At 30.5% G+C, this 19,273-nt stretch overlaps 1 protein-coding gene across 4 annotated transcripts in view; it reads right to left on the bottom strand.

Annotated features, from left to right (window-relative positions):
- The window catches only part of LOC148282280 (betaine-homocysteine S-methyltransferase-like), a 40,892-nt gene extending 33,996 nt beyond the window's left edge, over nucleotides 1-6,896 (bottom strand). Inside the window, exons 1-2 of one of the 4 annotated variants that reach the window (XM_088225327.1) lie at nucleotides 6,822-6,896; nucleotides 6,525-6,588 (exon numbers count right to left, since the gene is read on the bottom strand). The gene's annotated coding sequence lies outside the window, so the exon portion shown is untranslated. Of the gene's footprint in view, nucleotides 1-1,891; nucleotides 1,917-6,524 lie in introns of those variants that run through there. The other 3 variants (XM_088225325.1, XM_088225326.1, XM_088225328.1) reach the window with 3 other exon arrangements.
- Nucleotides 6,897-19,273: the final 12,377 nt, after the last annotated feature.

The following is a 19,273-nucleotide window of genomic DNA, read 5'->3' as shown; positions in this document are numbered from 1 at the left end:
ATAAATAAACACGGTGCGGTGTGCGACTGCGACGAAGAAGGATTGAAAAATCTTATATGTAAATATTTTTTTAAAATATATTGTTTATAATTATTTTGTTGACCTTACTTTATTTTTACTTATTTAAAATTAATTGATAAACCTTTACGGATTATAAAATAAAATTAAGAAAATAATTTTTCTTTGCTAATTCATACTCTGATGTTAATTGTAATATTTTTAACATCTTTTGTAAGGGTTATCCGAGTCTTTTGTTTACTTTTGCCTCGTAGTTTTTTGTTTTTAAAAAAGAGAAAGACTTGAGTTCTTACTAATTACTCAAATATTTAAATTTTCAGACCATTTCTAAATGTCGTAGATAACTTGTGCTCAAAAAATTGAAATCAAGTTGTGGTAGAGTGAGATTTGAACCAGGGAGCTTTGTTCCGTGAGCCCTTAATACTACCACGGGACCACAACCCGGTTCAAAGTTTATTTCATAATTTCAGTCCCCGTTTAATATGATTCTTACTTAAAACTTATGTTCGAGCACCCAATGACAAACAATTATTAAGTAAATTATCGGGACAAATCTGTTTATATACTTTATGTTTTTCTTTTTATAATGTATTAATATTGTAATAATATGTGTATTTAATTGAATAAAGACTATAAAAAAACAAAAAAAAACAGTTGAGACTCTCCTTGTCTTTTACACAAGTAACAGTTTACTTAATCTGATTAATGTACTTGTGTTCTGGTTGTGCAGTTTCTTGAATATATTTTTCCTTATGTATAAAACCGCCGTAAATGTTATTTTTTAAAAATAAGTAAAAAAAAAATGGACTTTTGGTGACACGGTTTGGACCAGAAAAAGAAATCGATTGCACGATAACAATATGTGTATAAATGAATCAATTATATTACTTCCCTCTTAAGGAGAGCGTACGTTACAAAATAAAACAAAAGTAGGACAAATAAAAGTCAATAGAAATGACATTTTCATAATCAAATAAATGTTTGCGCCTACTCGTATGATATAAAATCACGGAGACAAACCAAAATGAATTTTATTGCAAAATAATCTAACGTCTTTGTTCTTTAATCAATTTAATTAAATTTATTGATACTTGTTTTAAAATTACATACGCGTACATGACAGCTGTATGCATTCGCATCGGTATACTATTGGACAGTTAATTAAGTGGCTTTTGTATGAAACTAATGCTACTGTATCTTATACCCGTATTTAAGGTTTTTCAGTAACTGATTAATTTTAGTACGTCATGTACAAGTAGGAAAAAAATTACATTTTTTTAAAAATGCTTACACAAGCTGGCAATATAATGAATAAATTATAGAAATAATGGTAAATGTTACATGGCATATAAAGGGGCTATTTAAAACAGCCGATGTCATATCTAAAGCCCTGTAAATGCATGGACTTCCATATTTCCTTCTCAAAAATGTTTTTCCTTTCTTTTCCAATAAATTTCAGCCTGATAACTCCCTAGGGAGTGAAATCTAGCCCTGTTTATAAATATTTAGACATAATAAAACTATTGCTGATTTTAATCAGATATCTACATTGATTTTTTAAATATTAACATTTTTATAGTTTTTACAAATGTGTAATTATATACTTTTTCAACCACTTAATATCAGATAAAAAAACGTTTATTATATTGATATTGTATATTTTTTTATGTTCTTTTACATCACAACAGGCCAGAAGGCCTAATAACAGTAGTGAATAGCACAAACCACGGTTTGAGAAAAATCACATTTATTGTTTGTGTTCTCATCAGGAATCGAATCCGGAGACTTCTGTGCGTAAATCAAGCGTCTTATCCATTACACCACGAAGGCCGCCTAATTGTACTGAAAGCAATTATTACCAAAATATGCCTACCTTGTAAATGAAGTTTGTGTAGCTTCGAAACTGGAAGTGAAAAAAATAATTAAGTGCTTAAAAAAAGCGCTTTTATTTCAATTTTAATAATGTTATTATCGTTTGTGATTGTAACTTTATTCATATGGTTTTTATTTTGAATCTTAAAACAGGGCTCTAATAAAAAAAATTACGTTGCTAAACAATTTAACTCGATGTAGTTATATATAATAAACCGAAATGTACTCAACAAATAAAAAATGTATCTTCTGAATAAACAACAGTATCGATATAAACGATCTCGGCGATTATTTGAATACACCTTTGACATTTGAAACGGACTCCATAGCATTATTTATATTTTCGAGATAGTAATGCCTTTTTTTTCTCCTGAATGAGTTCAATAAAGTGGAATATTAAAAACTAAAAAAATGTAGTTTCTGGTTTTATAGATTGTAGTAAACAAATATTAAGTAACGGATGGCAAAAAATAGTCAAAACAAAATGCGACAAAAAATGTTTGCTAAAACGAGCTCGTTTTTGTCGGTTCAAGAAAGGAGTTTAAAAAAAAGACGTTTTTTTTTTCTTCAGCGATTGAAACTAAAAGTAATTATTTCAATTATTGTACCCCTACTTTATGAAATTATGAACCTGGTGCCCACAAAAAACTTCTTTTTGCTCTCTATAAGCCCGTTCTTACCACGTACCCTTCGTTTCGATGTAGCCACCTATTTCAAGCGGCCACTGCATATAATAATGAACCCATTGAACGGGGACACCAAGATGATAGTTTTTATTTCAATTCCATGTTTTTTCTAAGCGGAGCCTTGGCCGATATCAGTAATACATACACATGTTCATAAATGATTCGGTTCCTAGTTCCTTGTTGTGTTGGCGGGTATTTATCGTTATGTTCGTTTCGTAGTCGGGAATGGAGTCATCGACCTTCGGCATTTTTATAAATCGTCAAAATAAACTATCGATGGAAACCCACCATTTGTTACAAGTAGCGAAGCGAATTGCCTTTCTGAATTCAAATGAAACCTAAGAAAAAAACATTTCTCAAAATATAAATTTATTTATTTATTTTATTCATACAAATACTATATTTCACAAAAAAATAATAAAGCATCTCTAAATCTATGAGTCCAAGAGTCAAGAGACTTAGGATACAACATAATGGATAGTGGATGCACGCATATTATAAAACAATTGCAAAATATTGCGACATACCCGCCACAGATCTCCTTTTTGTTCTGCAAGTTTTAGGACCAACTATCACATGCACTCGCCTATCCCTAGGCTCCATAGATATGGCAATCAGTATGAGGACAAGGCTGAAATATTTGGTGCTAGACTTGATAGTTATAAAACGAGTCTGATTTCTTTTTTTCTCTCGCAATATTATTCTTAAACTTTTCTTTATATTTAAAAATGTTTTTCCTTTTTTTTTTTTCATATTTATGTATTTATTTCGTTAATATTTTTGGTTGCTTATGTGAATTAACCTACTTGTTACTATTGTTATAGTTATGCAATTTTAAATTTTTTTGTTATGTTTTTATATTTGTATTTTTTTAAAATATTTTTGTTTAATATATGTTAAAGGCAATTTATGCCGTTTATGTAAAATAAATAAAAACAAAAATCAAATCATTTACACATATTTCAATAAACATCTGGACAATAAGCTTAATAGTACATAAATCTATGAATTATCATGGAGACATATTATGCATGTCTTATCAAACATAGACCATGGATATAATTTACGAATTGATTTTCAAGTTAAAGTAATTCATATTTGTCTCGTAGTGTGCATAACTGCAGAAAATTTATTTGTTTGCAATGAGGAAGTTCAGTGGATTTTTAAATTTTCTATTATTATTTATCAATATACTATTAAACTAAGCCATTTTTTTTCAATGTATCGTATTATAAGCGATATGATTTTTGAAAGTTTTCTATTCCTGAAATTTCTCCGCGTGTGGTTTTATCTATATTTATTCTTTAAATCCTGTGCGAAAATACATTTTAATGATGTGTTCATTCATAATAATCTCGAAAAGTTCATATTGTACCTACGTAGGTAGTGTACACATATTTTTTAGTACAAAGCTCGACCTGTAAAGCTAATATTCCTACTAAATTCCAAGTTGGGTAAGTAATGGAACACCTGTGTTTTAGGAACACGGGATGGTTATAGTAAAGCCTAGATCCTAATAGATACATAAAAAGTTCGAACTTATGTTAACTGAAAATAACATTTCGAGAGCTTTCGAATCGTGAGTTGAGCTGTATGATGTTATTTGCTAAATTTATCCGCTAAAGAAGGTAAAATACAAGGAATCATAAAACTAAAGGATACAAATGAACTTCATTAAAAATGTGCAAACAAGCAGATTTATAATCATTTTTTAATGTTGAACATATTTATATATTACAATATGGAAGTCTAGGCATTTGCAGGGCCCATGACCTGTCATTAGCAGGTTTTAGTGGCCACTTTACTTCTCTGAAATGTTCTCCAACTCTGTTGTAATTTGTTTATATATGTTTTGTATTGTATTTGTATTTTATATTTCATAGTCCCCGAACTGGCACGATTTGCAACAACTATACTTTTACCTACATAAAACAAAATATGGTCTAGATACTCTGCGATCGGTGTAATAAAAGTGCCCTATGCTTCGTTTAGTGCGGCTAAAGAAATGATGATGATCATAGGTAGATTTTCACGGCCGCTGTTATCAACATGTTTCGTCTTTTTTGAGTGATTCCGCGTAGGTTCGATTCGTTCGGAAGTTTCGGCTTCCGTCGCAGGAGCCATCTTCAGGGTAAAATAGTAATGTCCGACCGAAATTTCGGTTTCGGTTTAAGTCAATAAATCTCCTTACGGCTGCGGTTTCAGTAATGATCAAAAGTTGGCTTTAACTTCGGCTCAGCCGAAACTTGCGGTCGGAATGTGTCGGATTACGTTCGGCTGTACTCGAGTGCATCTTATGGCTCGTGACTAAATTCTCGGGAGTTCTAAGATGTTTCGTATTTATATTTTTGAAATTTCTTATTAGTAATAAGTCAAAATTCCTATAGCGTACATTGAAGAACTGTTCATATATGCCTAAGTAATATGACATTTATAACAAAACAAAAAAATAAACATACCTTGTTACCTTACCTCTTAGACTATCGTCCTTCGGAGAGTTTATTTAAACGAACTCATAAGGTTTAATAAAAAACGCCTCATTCTGGGCATTTAAACTTATTTAAATGAGTTTTGGTTTTGCCCGAAACTCTCGTATCAGTCACTATAAACTTGTCAAAGTTTGCTCTAAGATGGCTCCTGCAACAGTAGCCGAAACGAGCGTCGGAAAAAATTCAACCTACTGGGGATCACCCAAAAAAAGTTGATATTGTATTGATGGCGATAGCGATTATTCGAAACGAAACACAACATAACACATAAACGTCTTTAATAGTTGACAGAAGGGTTTGCTGTTGCAACTAGCTTGATTTTGTCGTCGAATAGAAACGTAGTTTTATTTTCCAGAATAAACCTCCCGAGAAACAAAATGAATATTTTCATCTTTAAATAGTGACATCTGTCGTCAACGACCATCAAAAGTGAATGTTCGGCTTTCCGTGTTTATAATATAATATATTTATGAGGTCTTTCAAAACACTGCGACGAAAACACGTGGTGTTTCAACAGGTTGATTACGAAATTCAAAACATATTTATTGCCGCACGCAAAAACAATAAACAAACGCCTTCCGTAAACTTGTTTTGAAAGGAAATCTCTTCGTTACCCATTATCATAATGCTGAATTTTGGCACGACGCGCGACGTCTTACTTAGTATGCAAAAGTATTTATACAAATTATCATCAACTTGACAAGTTTAGTTTACCTTCACGGATAGACGACAAACATCTACTTTCCACAAACATAATATTTACATTAAACGATAATTTTAAGGCATTAGTAACACATGTAAGTGGGTACATTAAAATATTTCACTTATCAAATGCATACACTCGAAAAATTTGGACAAACATTGTGTTTATATAGAAACTAGTTGAAAAAATACACACCTGAAGATTTTTACATTTCATAAAAAATATATGTATTATTTATTGTCATCATTTTACTATTCAAATATTTATTTTCAAGTCTGAATGAAATATCTGAACTTATCCACGGTGTAAAGTAAAAGCAAAATAATATTTTTTTAAATTAGATCGTAATATTATTGGTAAAATTTATTTCGTACAATAAAATAAAAACGGTTTTTACAATCGCATTTTTATTTGACAGAGACGTTGAAAAATCGTTATTATTTTATTTTAATTATTAGTAATACTTTGAAAAGTGAAAAACATTTCAATTGTTTAATTGTTTTTAAAAAAATATAGGTTTATGGAAATCTTCAAAAAGAATGAGTACCGTAAATTTATTGTCAACTATATTTTCCTTACGAAACAGTTTTTTTGGCAAATTAATAATCTTTATATTTAAGAAATTATACTACAAAAAACGAAGGAGAATAACAAATTTAGCTGCCAATTTATTTATATTGTTAACAAAACGCCTGGTGTTATTTTGTTTACAAAACGCAAAAAAACGCTAGGGGTAATAATAGAACACATGAATACCTTTAATTGTGATACAATCTCTTTGAATAAACGCTGGAAAACGCCTCGAAGGAAAGCGGGAAGTCTTCAGCAAACAAAAGTTAAATTAAAATTGTGTCAAATACCACACTTCGGATTAAAAACAAGAATCGATATTAAAATACGCCACAATTATTTGGTATGTTGATCTTAATTTAAAGTTATGCTTTGTTAGAATCAAAAAGCAAAATCGATTTCATTAATGTTTGAAATTAGGTTAAATCTGTCGCTATGTTTTGAATGTCTCGATATTCACTAATGACTAGCTCAGTCACTCACTGTCAAATGGCGTCTCCGCTTGGCTACCAGCAACTAGCAACTTGTCAGCTCGTTCGCTGATGATCAACAACTGTCTGCCGTCCACTGTTTGCTGTCTACTTGGGGGGACATTATTACGATAACAAGACTACATAATGTTGTATAGCGAATATAGCGATGATACATTGTACCTACGCATTGTTTACACTCTCACTGAATTAACGATATACGTAAATAACATACCTACTTGAGGTAAGATCTTTAATACAAATATTGTTATCAAGTAAATTTATCTAGTATTATTATTATTTATTTATACTCGTATATACGCCTAATCGGCATTTTTAAGGATATATTTATACATAGAAAATGATTATAAAGAAAAGTAGAAAGACACAATGGTATATAGTAGACTTTGTGGGAGTGGAAGCGGGAGAGAGGTGTTTATAATTGAATTTGATTCAGTGATCGTTTGAAAGAAGACAACTTGTTGTCAAAGCAATCAAGACTGGTATGTTTGTTTGTTGGCAGACCTTAGAATTCTGGGCATTGGGGAATGAAAACCATAGTTAGTTAGTTCTATGGTTATCGGTATGAAAGAGTATGTTTTGTCTGAGGTTTCAAGTTGGGATATTTGATTTTATTGAGTTCAGTAGTTCAGGCGCATCAAAGCGTGAGCTGAGAATTTTAAATAGGACCAGAATGTCGGATTTATTTCGACTGTCTTGAAGAGAAGATATATTTAAGCCATGTTTGTTATGCGATATTTTTTTGTTTTAAAGATAATATGTTAGTTAAAAGATAACATTTTGAGTATTTTTATCGCAATAGGTACTCATCGACGGTGTAAATACACATTTTTTACGTATTTATTTTTTGGTTCAAAAAACCTTACATACCCAAAGATATAATTAAAAGTTATTCACAAGTTTTAAGAACAATTTTACCAGCAGAACTGCGTATCCAATTATTAAAAACGAAATAAAAAGTATGAAGCAGAGGTAAGTACGAGTACATTTCAAAAAGAGTATATTTAAAAATAAAATAATAGATAAAAATTCTCTCATTGTACCCCAAATAATATTTTAATCCTACAATCAATTGAATAACTTGATATGATAAATGTTATTAAATATTGATACGAGTATATACCCACTTACCGATTTTTCTATGTTTACCGGTTTAGAGATGTACCTGTATCTTCGTCAGGACACAAATTCAACCAACATGCAAAATCCACTATACGCCTTCACCATAGTTGTTGCACAAAAATATGAAACCTTGAAAACCATGAAAACTTGTTTCGAAAATAATAAAAAAAAACAGAAATATTTGCATTCTAACAATTACTTAAATATTTCAATTTTGGAGCCACGATAATAAATCTTAACAGAAACAACTTCTTCTCAACTTCTTCCCTTTCTTCTTCAGCCTTGCTCTCTCTGCTGCTGGATAAAGGCTTCTTCCAAACGTCTCAACTTCTTCCTATCACCCGCTTTTATCATCCATGTTCTACCGGCTATCGAAGAAATTTCGTCGACCTATATTTTTTCTAACCTTCCAACACTTCTTTCGTTTGCCCATGGATCATTTGTACAGAGCTATAGTAACCTTTACAAGCATGTTAAAAAATATATGGAAAAGTAATAAAATAAAATAATAAACAAATAAATAAATTGACATTTGCTGCTTCCACTTGGAACGGGTATATATAAATTATCCACACATACAGAAGCAGTACTAATCACAAGTAATTAAAACACATAAATGATTTGTAAAAAACGAGTATAATCGTACATGTAAGTACTCATTAAACTATGTGCGTTAATTCTAGAATATTCAAACAAACAAATGAACCGCGTGATTACCGCCGGACAATCACGTGATGGGGTTAGGTAGGCTTTCTAACCCGGCAGCTGTTTTGCAGTCTCATGCATGTCAATCCCGCGGAATCCCAGTATTTGCGGGATCCCAGTATTTGCGGGATCCCAGTATTTGCGGGATCCCATTATTTGCGGGATCCCGCGTGTTTCTGGGCAGAGCTTAAACAACTTGTGTTTAGTGTTCATCATTGATCATCATTCCCTTTCCACACCTAATAGTGCATAGGGCACTGCATCGGTAAGCCAATTGCGTATCTTGATCATTTTTGTTACATGATGGTAAGATGATCAGTCTTCCGCTTCAGGAACCAGTCAAGGGACTATAAAATATTATAGTGTAAAAACACACTTTAAAATAAATATTTCATAAAAACCATGCCAGGAATCGAACCAGAGACTTTTTGCATGGTAGACAAACTCCCTGACCATTACACCACGAGGCCGATAAAGTAATGTTTGGTATTGTAATATCAGACATTGTAATATTTATTCAGTTAATAAGAGTATACGAACTAGTGAGGTTCTAATAAGGTGTTAAAATATATATGACAGTTGCCAGCTAAATTGAAAGTCTATGATTAACGAAATAAAGTATTTTTCCCGACATCCCGGATCCCGCAAATAAAATATCTGTACAAATTTGTATTGCATGTTTTGACTCACGGCGCGCGGTGACGTTTTAAAATAAGTAATAATTCCAAGAATACATCAATTTATTCGTCAGCTTGAAGAAAAACTTTGAGCTAGACGCACGTTGCGATGTGAATTGGACGGACATTTTAGGGAAAAGAAATTCATAATCAAAGAAATACTAGTTTTTTGTGAAACACTTTTTTTTATTAGGAAAAACAAAACATGTTATATAAATATAATAATAAAATATCAAAAATTGTACTTAGATCCAGTTAAAGTTTTTCACAAATATAATGATAGAAGATTTTACTAAATAAGGAGAAAATGTAAAATATTATACATGAAAAGAAAAAAGAACACTCTACGGTGGCTAGGAATGAGGAAAATGGAGCAATTATTCATATTACAGTGCAGAGATTTTACAAGTCAATAGTTTTAAGTAAATTATGGTCACTTTTATTGAACTTGAAAAAATCATTCGCTTTGTGAAAATAAAGTGGAAAATTTACTGACGATAATAACACAAAAATTTTAAAAGATACATAAATTAATTTATTACACACTGATAAATATTAGTACATTACCACTTACCATTAGTATCGAACATTCGTTTGAAAATGCCCTAACAAGGTAAAACAATTGTCTGATTTTTGTTTTTAAGTTTAATAATAAAATAAAGTGTTTTAGTTAACAAAAATCACTGTTTAATTTTAATGTGAACATTTATTACGGACTTCTACAGTAGAAACGCCAGGTCAATAAATAATTAATGTTTAAAATTAGTAAATAAAAAAAATATTTTAATGTGTGTCCCTTACCGTTCGCAAGTCTCGCTTGTGTTTCAAAAGGTGCGTTTTAGTTTAAAACAACTTCATTTAATCACTTTATATTTTGTTTTTCAAAGTTATTTAAAATTCGGTGCCAGTCATTCCACATTTTAAAAATGTTTTTGATAAGTTTTTAAACAATTTTAATAATTTTATGACAATTTTCACTTTTTTCACACTCATTTATACAAAGTTTATGCAACACAAATTAAAAAACGGCACTTTGCCTATTCTTTAAAACAAAATCTTGGCGCCGAACGTCTCAAAGAACATTTCTCGAATTCGATACGGTACCTGTAAAAAAACATATTTCAATAATGTGCCGAAACGGGGAGCTTAATTAAGATTCATTATAAACCTTATTTAGTATGTTCTCAGAAAAAAAAAGTATCATGTTACGTCACGAAAGGTGATTATTTCAATATTTTTTTATTTATAATGTAGAAATTGCAGAAATACGTATAGAAAATGTACAAACGTTCAAAACATGTATCCAAAAATATTAATTAATACTAAATCCACTATAGATCTAAAGTACTTTGTATGACGCGCAATTTGAAACCGACTCAGGTAAAATCGCAAGCGCATATTCGTTGTCGCCTTACTGGCCCCAAGATCATAATATATAGATTTCAACATAAATTGTGCATGGCTCTCAGACACTAGACTTGTTAATTGAATACATTTTTCACATACAGTATTTGTTTTAAAATGGCCGTAGGTCCACTTTGGTATTAACTTCTTCCTAAACTCGACGTTTAACCCACAGGGCGTCGGAATGAATTGTATTAAAAAAAATTAAAGCGAGATATGGGACTGTGCACTTGCACTTGCAGTACTTACTTATGTAGGTACTATCTAGCTACCGAAAAATACCTAGCGTCTGCGACCGATTAGTCTGTCTCGGGACTTAGGAGGATATGCGGTTGCTGAAAACTTTAAAGAATACGTATTTAAATATTGTTTTTCTGTCACTCTCTCGCAAATGCTTTCCCGGTCTGATTATGCACAGCTACAATCGACGTTTCGAGGTTCCGTTTTCCACACCTCAAAACTGAACCGATATGGTTGGGATCTTTAAAAATGAGTATCAGAATAAATTATAACTGGGCGCTTTTAAGGGTTTGTGTATAGTTCTAGTTTCCATAATAAACAATTTTTCAAAAAAAACAAAACAATTAGGACATACTAAAAGTAAATATTTATAGCGTGTAAAAAACAAATAATAATCAAATAACACTATTTTTATACATAAAATTTAGGGAGAAAATACGAAATACTCGAATGAGTAAACACTTTGATAATCCAAAGGCCCTAATTTCATTATATTATACATTTGTCAGAAGCCATTTGGAATACGCATCTCAGATATGGAATCCCCAGTATGCCATATATTTAAGTAGAATAGAAAATATTCAAAACAAATTTATACAGTACCTTAAATACAAAACAGGTATTTCTTTTGTATCTACTCTCACTGCCTCCACCTTCCATGGAATCATTTCTCTACAATACTTTAGAGTGTGTGCGGACCAACTAATGCCTTAGAAAATTATGACAGGAATGGTTGACTGTACAGAGCTGCTTGGTTTAATAACAATACATGTGCCAGCCAGGATTTGTAGACGGTACCACCTGTTTCATGTCCCAATAAGTAAAACATCGTATGTTAAAAATGCTTTATTTCGTAGGACTTTTTCAATACAAAATTTAAAAATATAGATTACACAAACATCACTCTGTCAGATTTAAAATTTACACTAAAATGCATTATGTAACTTAGTAGACATTATAATAATAAATATGTACATCTCCCTTCCCCTCCTTATCCTCTCTTTAAGCATTCTTGTCCTAATCCCGCCCAATTTACAATAACTTAATGTTCTTAAAATAAATATAAAAAATTCTTTGATTATTGAGTACATGAAAATAACATTTTTATATGTATAAATTATATGTAATATATTTTCTTTACTAACTTTGTATACTATGTGGAAATCTGTTATTAGTTCTGAGTTTATACACTATATCTGTTTGTTTACTATAAATATGTATGTAAAACTGTTGATTTCCCAAATAAAATAAAATAAAGAAAAGTCAGACCGTGTGCCGAAATATTATTTCTGCAAAAAAAATCGAACTACCTATTCTACCGCTTTTTCGTATTTTCACAATTACTCCAACCTTTTAATATGTGAATATTGTGTTTTCTAAGCAATAACGATTATTTTTATTATAATTACCTATCAATTGGTCTCTCTCTCTCTCTTGTGTTTCTTATCAATTGGTCATTTATAGAAACAAATCCTCACCAATACCTTAACCTTAATACGCAAAAGATTAGTGTAATGGCCCAAGAATAAATAGAAGATAAACGAAATATTGTTTGCTATAATATTTTCTAAGTGGTTACCCAATTTAAGAGATCGCGGGTTACTGAATTCAAACATTTTCGTGATTTAAAAGACCATTAATTTTAATAGCCCATTAGGTACTAAAAAAATATTACTTTACGTTTTATAACGGGCTTAATGTAAAAATCTGCTCCAAGAAATGAATTAATTTCATCAGAATTTTACTTCGAATAAACATTACGAAAATAAAGATAAGTGTGTTATGATTGCATTGGAATAAAACAAACAAGCATTATTATTTATAATAATCAAATATGTGCTGTGTTTAATTGAATTGACCTGAGTCCCAGAGATAACTTTTAAGCATATTTATATTTATAAAAACACATCATACACAGTTGTCACGTTTATAATTAAATTACCTATTCTATATTACCTATAATATTTTGCGAAATAATGTGAGCACAGGCAGATTTACGATAAACATAGTTTTTAAAGGAAAAAGTATGTACTCAGTAACAGTGAATAATGATATATTTCTGTATTATTAAATACAAGATACGTCAACACGCCTGAATATTATATTAAATTACCTTAACGTTTATTGTACAATAGATTTTAGTGGTTAAGACGTTTGACTCACACATGGAAGGTTCCGGGTTTGATTCCCGGTGAGAAAATAGTTTTGATTTAAGGTCAGTTATGAACAAATACGTTTGTTTATATTTTTAGCTTTTTAATCTTTATTTTCTATTGAATATGTTCTGTAATTTGAATTATAAAAATGAAATTATTATTTTATTATTTGGTTGGAAGAAATTTTCATTTGGCAATAAGCCCGCCTATGTACAAATAACATAACGTACAAAAAGTTAAATAAATGAAAAACATTAAATAAAAAAGTTATTTTTCTCAGGCCCTGGCGTTCTGTTCTATAATTGGTCTCTAACCCTGTCGTGGTGGAAAACAAAAAAAAAGGATTCGATTTATTGTTCTTGAAATTGTGTAATGTTGATACAAATTCAAAACATTGTACTTAACCTTGCTGAAAGGTTAGTTCTCTAACAGCGTGATTCAAATCCTTCTAGTTTCATGATCAAACATGTTTCGAACTTTGCTTTTTTCAAATTAATTTGTTTTTCCAAAATACTATTACAAACAACAAAATATGTAAGGCGTTATATTGGGACGACATTTCAAAACAGCAACCCTTCAGCAATGGTTGGACATTACTAAGGTGTAATACTTTACTATAGCAAGAGTATTTGTCTCTTAAACATAGTTAGTTCCACTGATGTGAAAGATATCAGTCTCCAAAGTGATAATGTTCAGATGCCTGACTTTTTTTTAAATCGGCATAACTAGAGGCAGGTTGGTTCTAGAAGCCGGGAGGTAAAACAGTATGTGCTGACGCTGTTGGATATAATCACCAGGAGCATAAAAATTGCTACTCTCTAAAATGGCTGAGTTCTCAATAAAACCTCTTACCAGTCTGAAAAAATGGGTCAGTGTGAACTCATTTCTTCTAAGTTGCTAACTGTTGGTCCCTAGTACGACCACGAGGAATATCTCAGTAAAATTAATCGGCAAAACGACTGACATTTACAAAAAATCACAGAACGACAGGTTTAGTGATTTTATACAGAGCTTATGAACTTACAAAATTGTCTTGCAGCAGTGATGCCATCTAAAAAAATAAAAAATCCCAGATGTTCACATTAATTTGTACAATATTTTGCACACTTTCCTTTCAAACATTTTTTTTGTCTACCGTGTAGTGTAGTGGTCAACGCAGTTAGACACACATTAAACCTAAAATCACGTGCAATAAGTTAGTATCTTGATCATTGCACTACCCCTGACGTTTAACGTGGTGTTTATTTTAATAGAAATAATACGCTTAGCTTCTATTTTAGAGGTTTGTCAGCAGGTTCGAAAGAAATAATTTTTAAAGTTTTTTTTTAAAAAGTCAGAATTTAATTTTTACAGTATTCTATTTATTTATTTTATTTTATTTTTTTAATTTTTTTTATTATTTTCTTTTATTTAGGAAACATACAGTACAGTTACAAAGTTTAATATTTTACACAATTAGACTTAATTTTAATGGACCAGTGAAGTTTCCATATTATAAAGCAATTATATGTAAGGTTAATTATAAAAGTATAAAAACGAATCAGTTTATCAATTCTTCGATATTTTGCACGTTAAAAATCTTTTCTAGGAATTGCCGATTAAGTTTTTTTCCCTCTCTGCTTTAAACTTGGTTAAATGAGACATGTAAAAGAATTTGCTAAATTTGCATTAATCAGATCCTCATCTCTCGACGTTTTTGACTGAATCTTATTGAGCCCAAATTTGAATTTAAATTCTTAAGGCGATAGACACTGGCGTAATTATAATGATCGCTTTGTAAACAAATTGGTAGGCGGTTGCACAGAGTGTCAGTTATAAGATGAATTCAACCTATGTCCAATCAACAATTTATTCTAAATATTTTTTTTCAATCGCTCATTGGTATCTGCTTTAATAATCAAAATTCAAGATATTGTGTATATGTCGGCAGTCAGATTGTATGCCTCACAATATTCATAATTTATCACTAAAAACGGTTTTAGAATAAAACGATTCTATCGGACTCACCTATTGTAAGTTAAACTATATTAATATTGACATAAGTCTTTTCATTTTGGGTATTTTTAGACGGTATTTTATTTGTACTAAGTATTTTTTCGATAACGTATATTTTTACTGCTTTGATTATTAAACAAAGAATCATGACTAATAAAGATAATTGACGTCCTCCGTTAAAAATATTTTTACATTTTATTGTTTTTTAATACTTTGGGCGATTATTTTTAAATGTGAAAATAAATATCAGTTGCATAGAAAAATATTATAAAAGATCTAAATTTAAATTATTGACTAAACTTATTCTATTACTTAAAAACTATAACAATCGTTTTTCATTTACTGATTTATGTATATCCAAATTGAATTTGGTCCTATTTTGTGCTTCCGATACATAAAAAAAGTTTTCCAAAGCCATATTATGAAAATGTATTCATTCTTCTTATTATAGGACTTAATTATTTTGGTATAACCGCTAAGAATATATTTGTGTGTGTAATTCATCCATGAATTTAAAATATTTTTTCTTTCGCGCACTTCCTGTATTTTTTTAGATAGCTGCAAAACTTTAACCATTTCTAAATGTGGTGATAATGGAACTAGTTGAAAGTATCATGAACTTAAAACATCGAGAACAATTATTTACTTGGAACCCTTCGTGAACTAGAAGGAGTTTGAGTAGATTTAGCAAATCAAGTGGAATACTTTGGGCATCTCGAATTGTATCAAACATTGAATGAAGGAAGTTTTGAGTTCCAACGATGGCTACAGAAAACATAGTAAGGCGAATGTTAATTGTAAGAAATTGAACCGAAATTATGAAAGAAAATTACAAATTGGCTGAAAGCTAAAAACATTCCATACAATTGACGAATCACATCAGTGTAGTCCAAAAAAAAAAAATACTGACGTTTTCATTGAAATAGAAAACATCGTCTAATTACCAGTTGTTTCTTACTAAACAAAGTATGAATAAAATTATAATTAAGGACACATTTTTTCCGGAATCAACAGTACCAGGATTTATTCCAGGACACGGAAATTCCATATAAAATTGTAAAAAATCAATTTATCAAACCACATGAACATGCTATGCGGTTAGATAAAATATCGATTGTTACATAAGTCATTGTATTAACTAAGCATTTATTTAATTTAATAGAAATAAAAATATGTCCATAATTGTGGGTGAATTCTGATGTAAATGACATTATTTAAGTTTTAAAAATTATACAATTACAAAGCACCATACCACGGTTAATGTTACTTATATAAAAAAGAAAAAAATGATGTACAATATAAAACATGTATAGTGTGCGAGGGTGCGTAAGAGAGGCTGTGTGTGTCAATTATAGGGAGGGAAAGGGTAGGGGAAGACATCAGAAGAATTTCGGTTATTTGATTGTTTGATTTCTATTTTCTCGTAATCAGTACATAATTATGGATACCAAGTATTGAATTTCTACTTTACTAAAGACATCGAGCTACAGGAAAAAGTTTAATAATATGCTAACGAAATCCACAAATTACTCAAAAGATTGTTTTACTACCGTACATTAAAATCACCAGGACTTATGTTACATGATTATAAGAACGATGGAAGAGATGGGACTTGATACTTGATAGAAACTAAGATACTAAATGATTACTATGACTTCCTTCTGCACGCGCTGTGTCAATTAAATCCAAACACCAATTTACGGGATCATAACTATAAGCTCTATAGTCCCTAATTCAATCACATTTCGGTCAAACAGTTCAAAAACCGTTTGTATGCCTTTATGAAGAAAAAAAAGAACGTGGATTTTTTTAATTTTTTTTTTTATTATATTGAAAACATATTATACATAATTATATACAATATTCCCAAGGAGTTTTTTTAAAAAAAAACTCATTTAGGGACATACAGATAATAATTTTTTTAGAGACGTTTTTAAATTTTAAACTATAATATTATTTAACAAAAGCAGAAAAATTAAAATTATGATATACTACAAATTAAAAAGGGTATGAAAAATACTTGAAAATAACAGAATAAACAGAATACTAGGCATGGAAATAAATTCAAAATAATGTTTACATTATGCAATCTGGGAAAGAAAATTGAAAAAGTTTAAAAATTACATGGATGTATATATACATACTGAACAAAATAAAATCATTTTTTTTAATTAACAAAATATGCGCACACCCAATACAGGTTAATTTTTTTTATCAAAAACGTTGAAAAAATTGAAATTATGTATACAAGCCAAAAAAAGTATATAAAAAGAAAAAAACACAAATAACATTTAAATAGTATTAAAAATTACATATACAAGCAAAAACGGTGAAATATTAAAAGGTATATGTTCAAGATGCGCATTCTCTATAAACTAACATTATTTATTCAAAGTACTTCTGGAAAAAATAATTCTTCAATTCGCACGTCCTGTTTCTATATTTTGAAATAGGTACTTTAAATTTTTGTGGCAATTTATTAAATTCCTTGAAACCTATGTATTGTAAAGATCTAGTACCAAAAAGGATAAAAAGCAGTGCACGAGATATACTCGTAGATGCGCCAGTAGCTCAATCACAAATAACTATCGACGTGCTTAAAAACATGCTAAGCATTTGAGCGATCACAATGAATAATAATGACCATGCTTAAGTTATCGCAGTTATAAGTCAACGGGTATGTAATCTCTCGTGTCGGTTTGTTTTTCGTTTTCCTCGTAAATAAATTCTGTTCATTTTGCAACAAATCAGCGTTTACTATAAAAAAAATACAATTTATTGCATTTGCAAAATAGTAAAGAGCATCTAATACATTGTTTTTCAACCTGTGGGTCGCGAGAGGTCGAGAAAACTTCAGTTTTTTTATACAACATATAATTTGTGAGACTTCGATAAGAGTTAAAATTATTATATTTAACGAAATTTCCCTGTAATCAATCATACAAGTCAGAAAAATGCTAGTTCAAAACATGTTATTACAAAGAAAATAAAAATAAAAAATTTGTTTAAATAGAAAATGATTACATCTGTGCTTGCTTATCTTCGTTCATTTTAATGTGAAGGTTGCACTTGAATTAGTTCAATTAATTTCTCCCATCGTGGATCCGTTTTTGCCACATTAAGTATTAAATCGTTTTCCAAATTTAAGCGATTTCTTAGTTTACATTTTATTCGCGCCATTGATGAAAATGCCAACTTGCACAAGTACGAGGTAGAAAATGGAATCAAACACTTCAAAGCCTCGGTTGTTAATTCCGGGTATTCTGTTTTTCTTTTTAACCTAAACGTATCCAAATTTTCAGACTTGAATTCCAAATGTAACATCCCATCGGCAGATAGTTCCAGCAGATTCTCTTTGAGCTTAGTTGCTAAATTTGCTCCGTTTATAGCTGCATTTAAAAACGGATTTAAGATCCATCTTTGCCCAGTGTTATCCGATATCTCTTGCAGTGAGAAGTACTGGCATAATTCTTTCTTCAAATTATGTAACACCATTTTCACACCAGATATATATGAGTTGATGTTGATCTCGCTTCCGACTTCTTCAATGAAAGACTGTCTGGACGAAAATGAATCAAAGCTGTTTTGATTTATAGATGATGACCACAATTCATTTTTTTTATAAAGCCATGGAGTTTGTCTTTTGCTATAATGACATTTTCATCACGCCCTTTTATTTAAGTTATTTAAATGTTCAAATAAGTCAGAAAGAAAAGCCAATTTTAAAAGGAATTCCGGGTCAGAAATGAATTCAGAGTAATGTGACTTGGCTTGCTGTAAATATACTAATAGTTCAGCGTGAAGTTCCATAACTCTGGTCAGTACTTTGCCTTTTGATAACCACTTAACTTCTGTCTGGTAAAGCAAATTACGGTGTGGTGTCCCCATATCTTCACAAATGATTCGAAACAATCGAGTCCGCAACGCTTTTCCTTTAAAAAAAATTACAATGTTAATAATAATATTAAGAACTTGACTGTATTCTTGCGGTAAGGATTTGGCTGCAAAAGCTTGGCGATCGAGAAACCAATGCATCCAACAAACGTTTGGCATCTGTTCTTTCAGTCTAGCAATAAATCCACTCTTCGCACCAGTCATGGCTTTTGCTCCGTCACTACAAATAGCAATGCATTTTTGTGCCCAAT

Source organism: Micrasema longulum, unplaced genomic scaffold (genome assembly GCF_059751315.1).
Source record: "Micrasema longulum isolate JH-2025_06_02 unplaced genomic scaffold, ASM5975131v1 h1tg000343l, whole genome shotgun sequence".
NCBI classification, from domain to species: domain Eukaryota; kingdom Metazoa; phylum Arthropoda; class Insecta; order Trichoptera; family Brachycentridae; genus Micrasema; species Micrasema longulum.
This window is presented reverse-complemented; position numbering and strand designations above follow the sequence as displayed.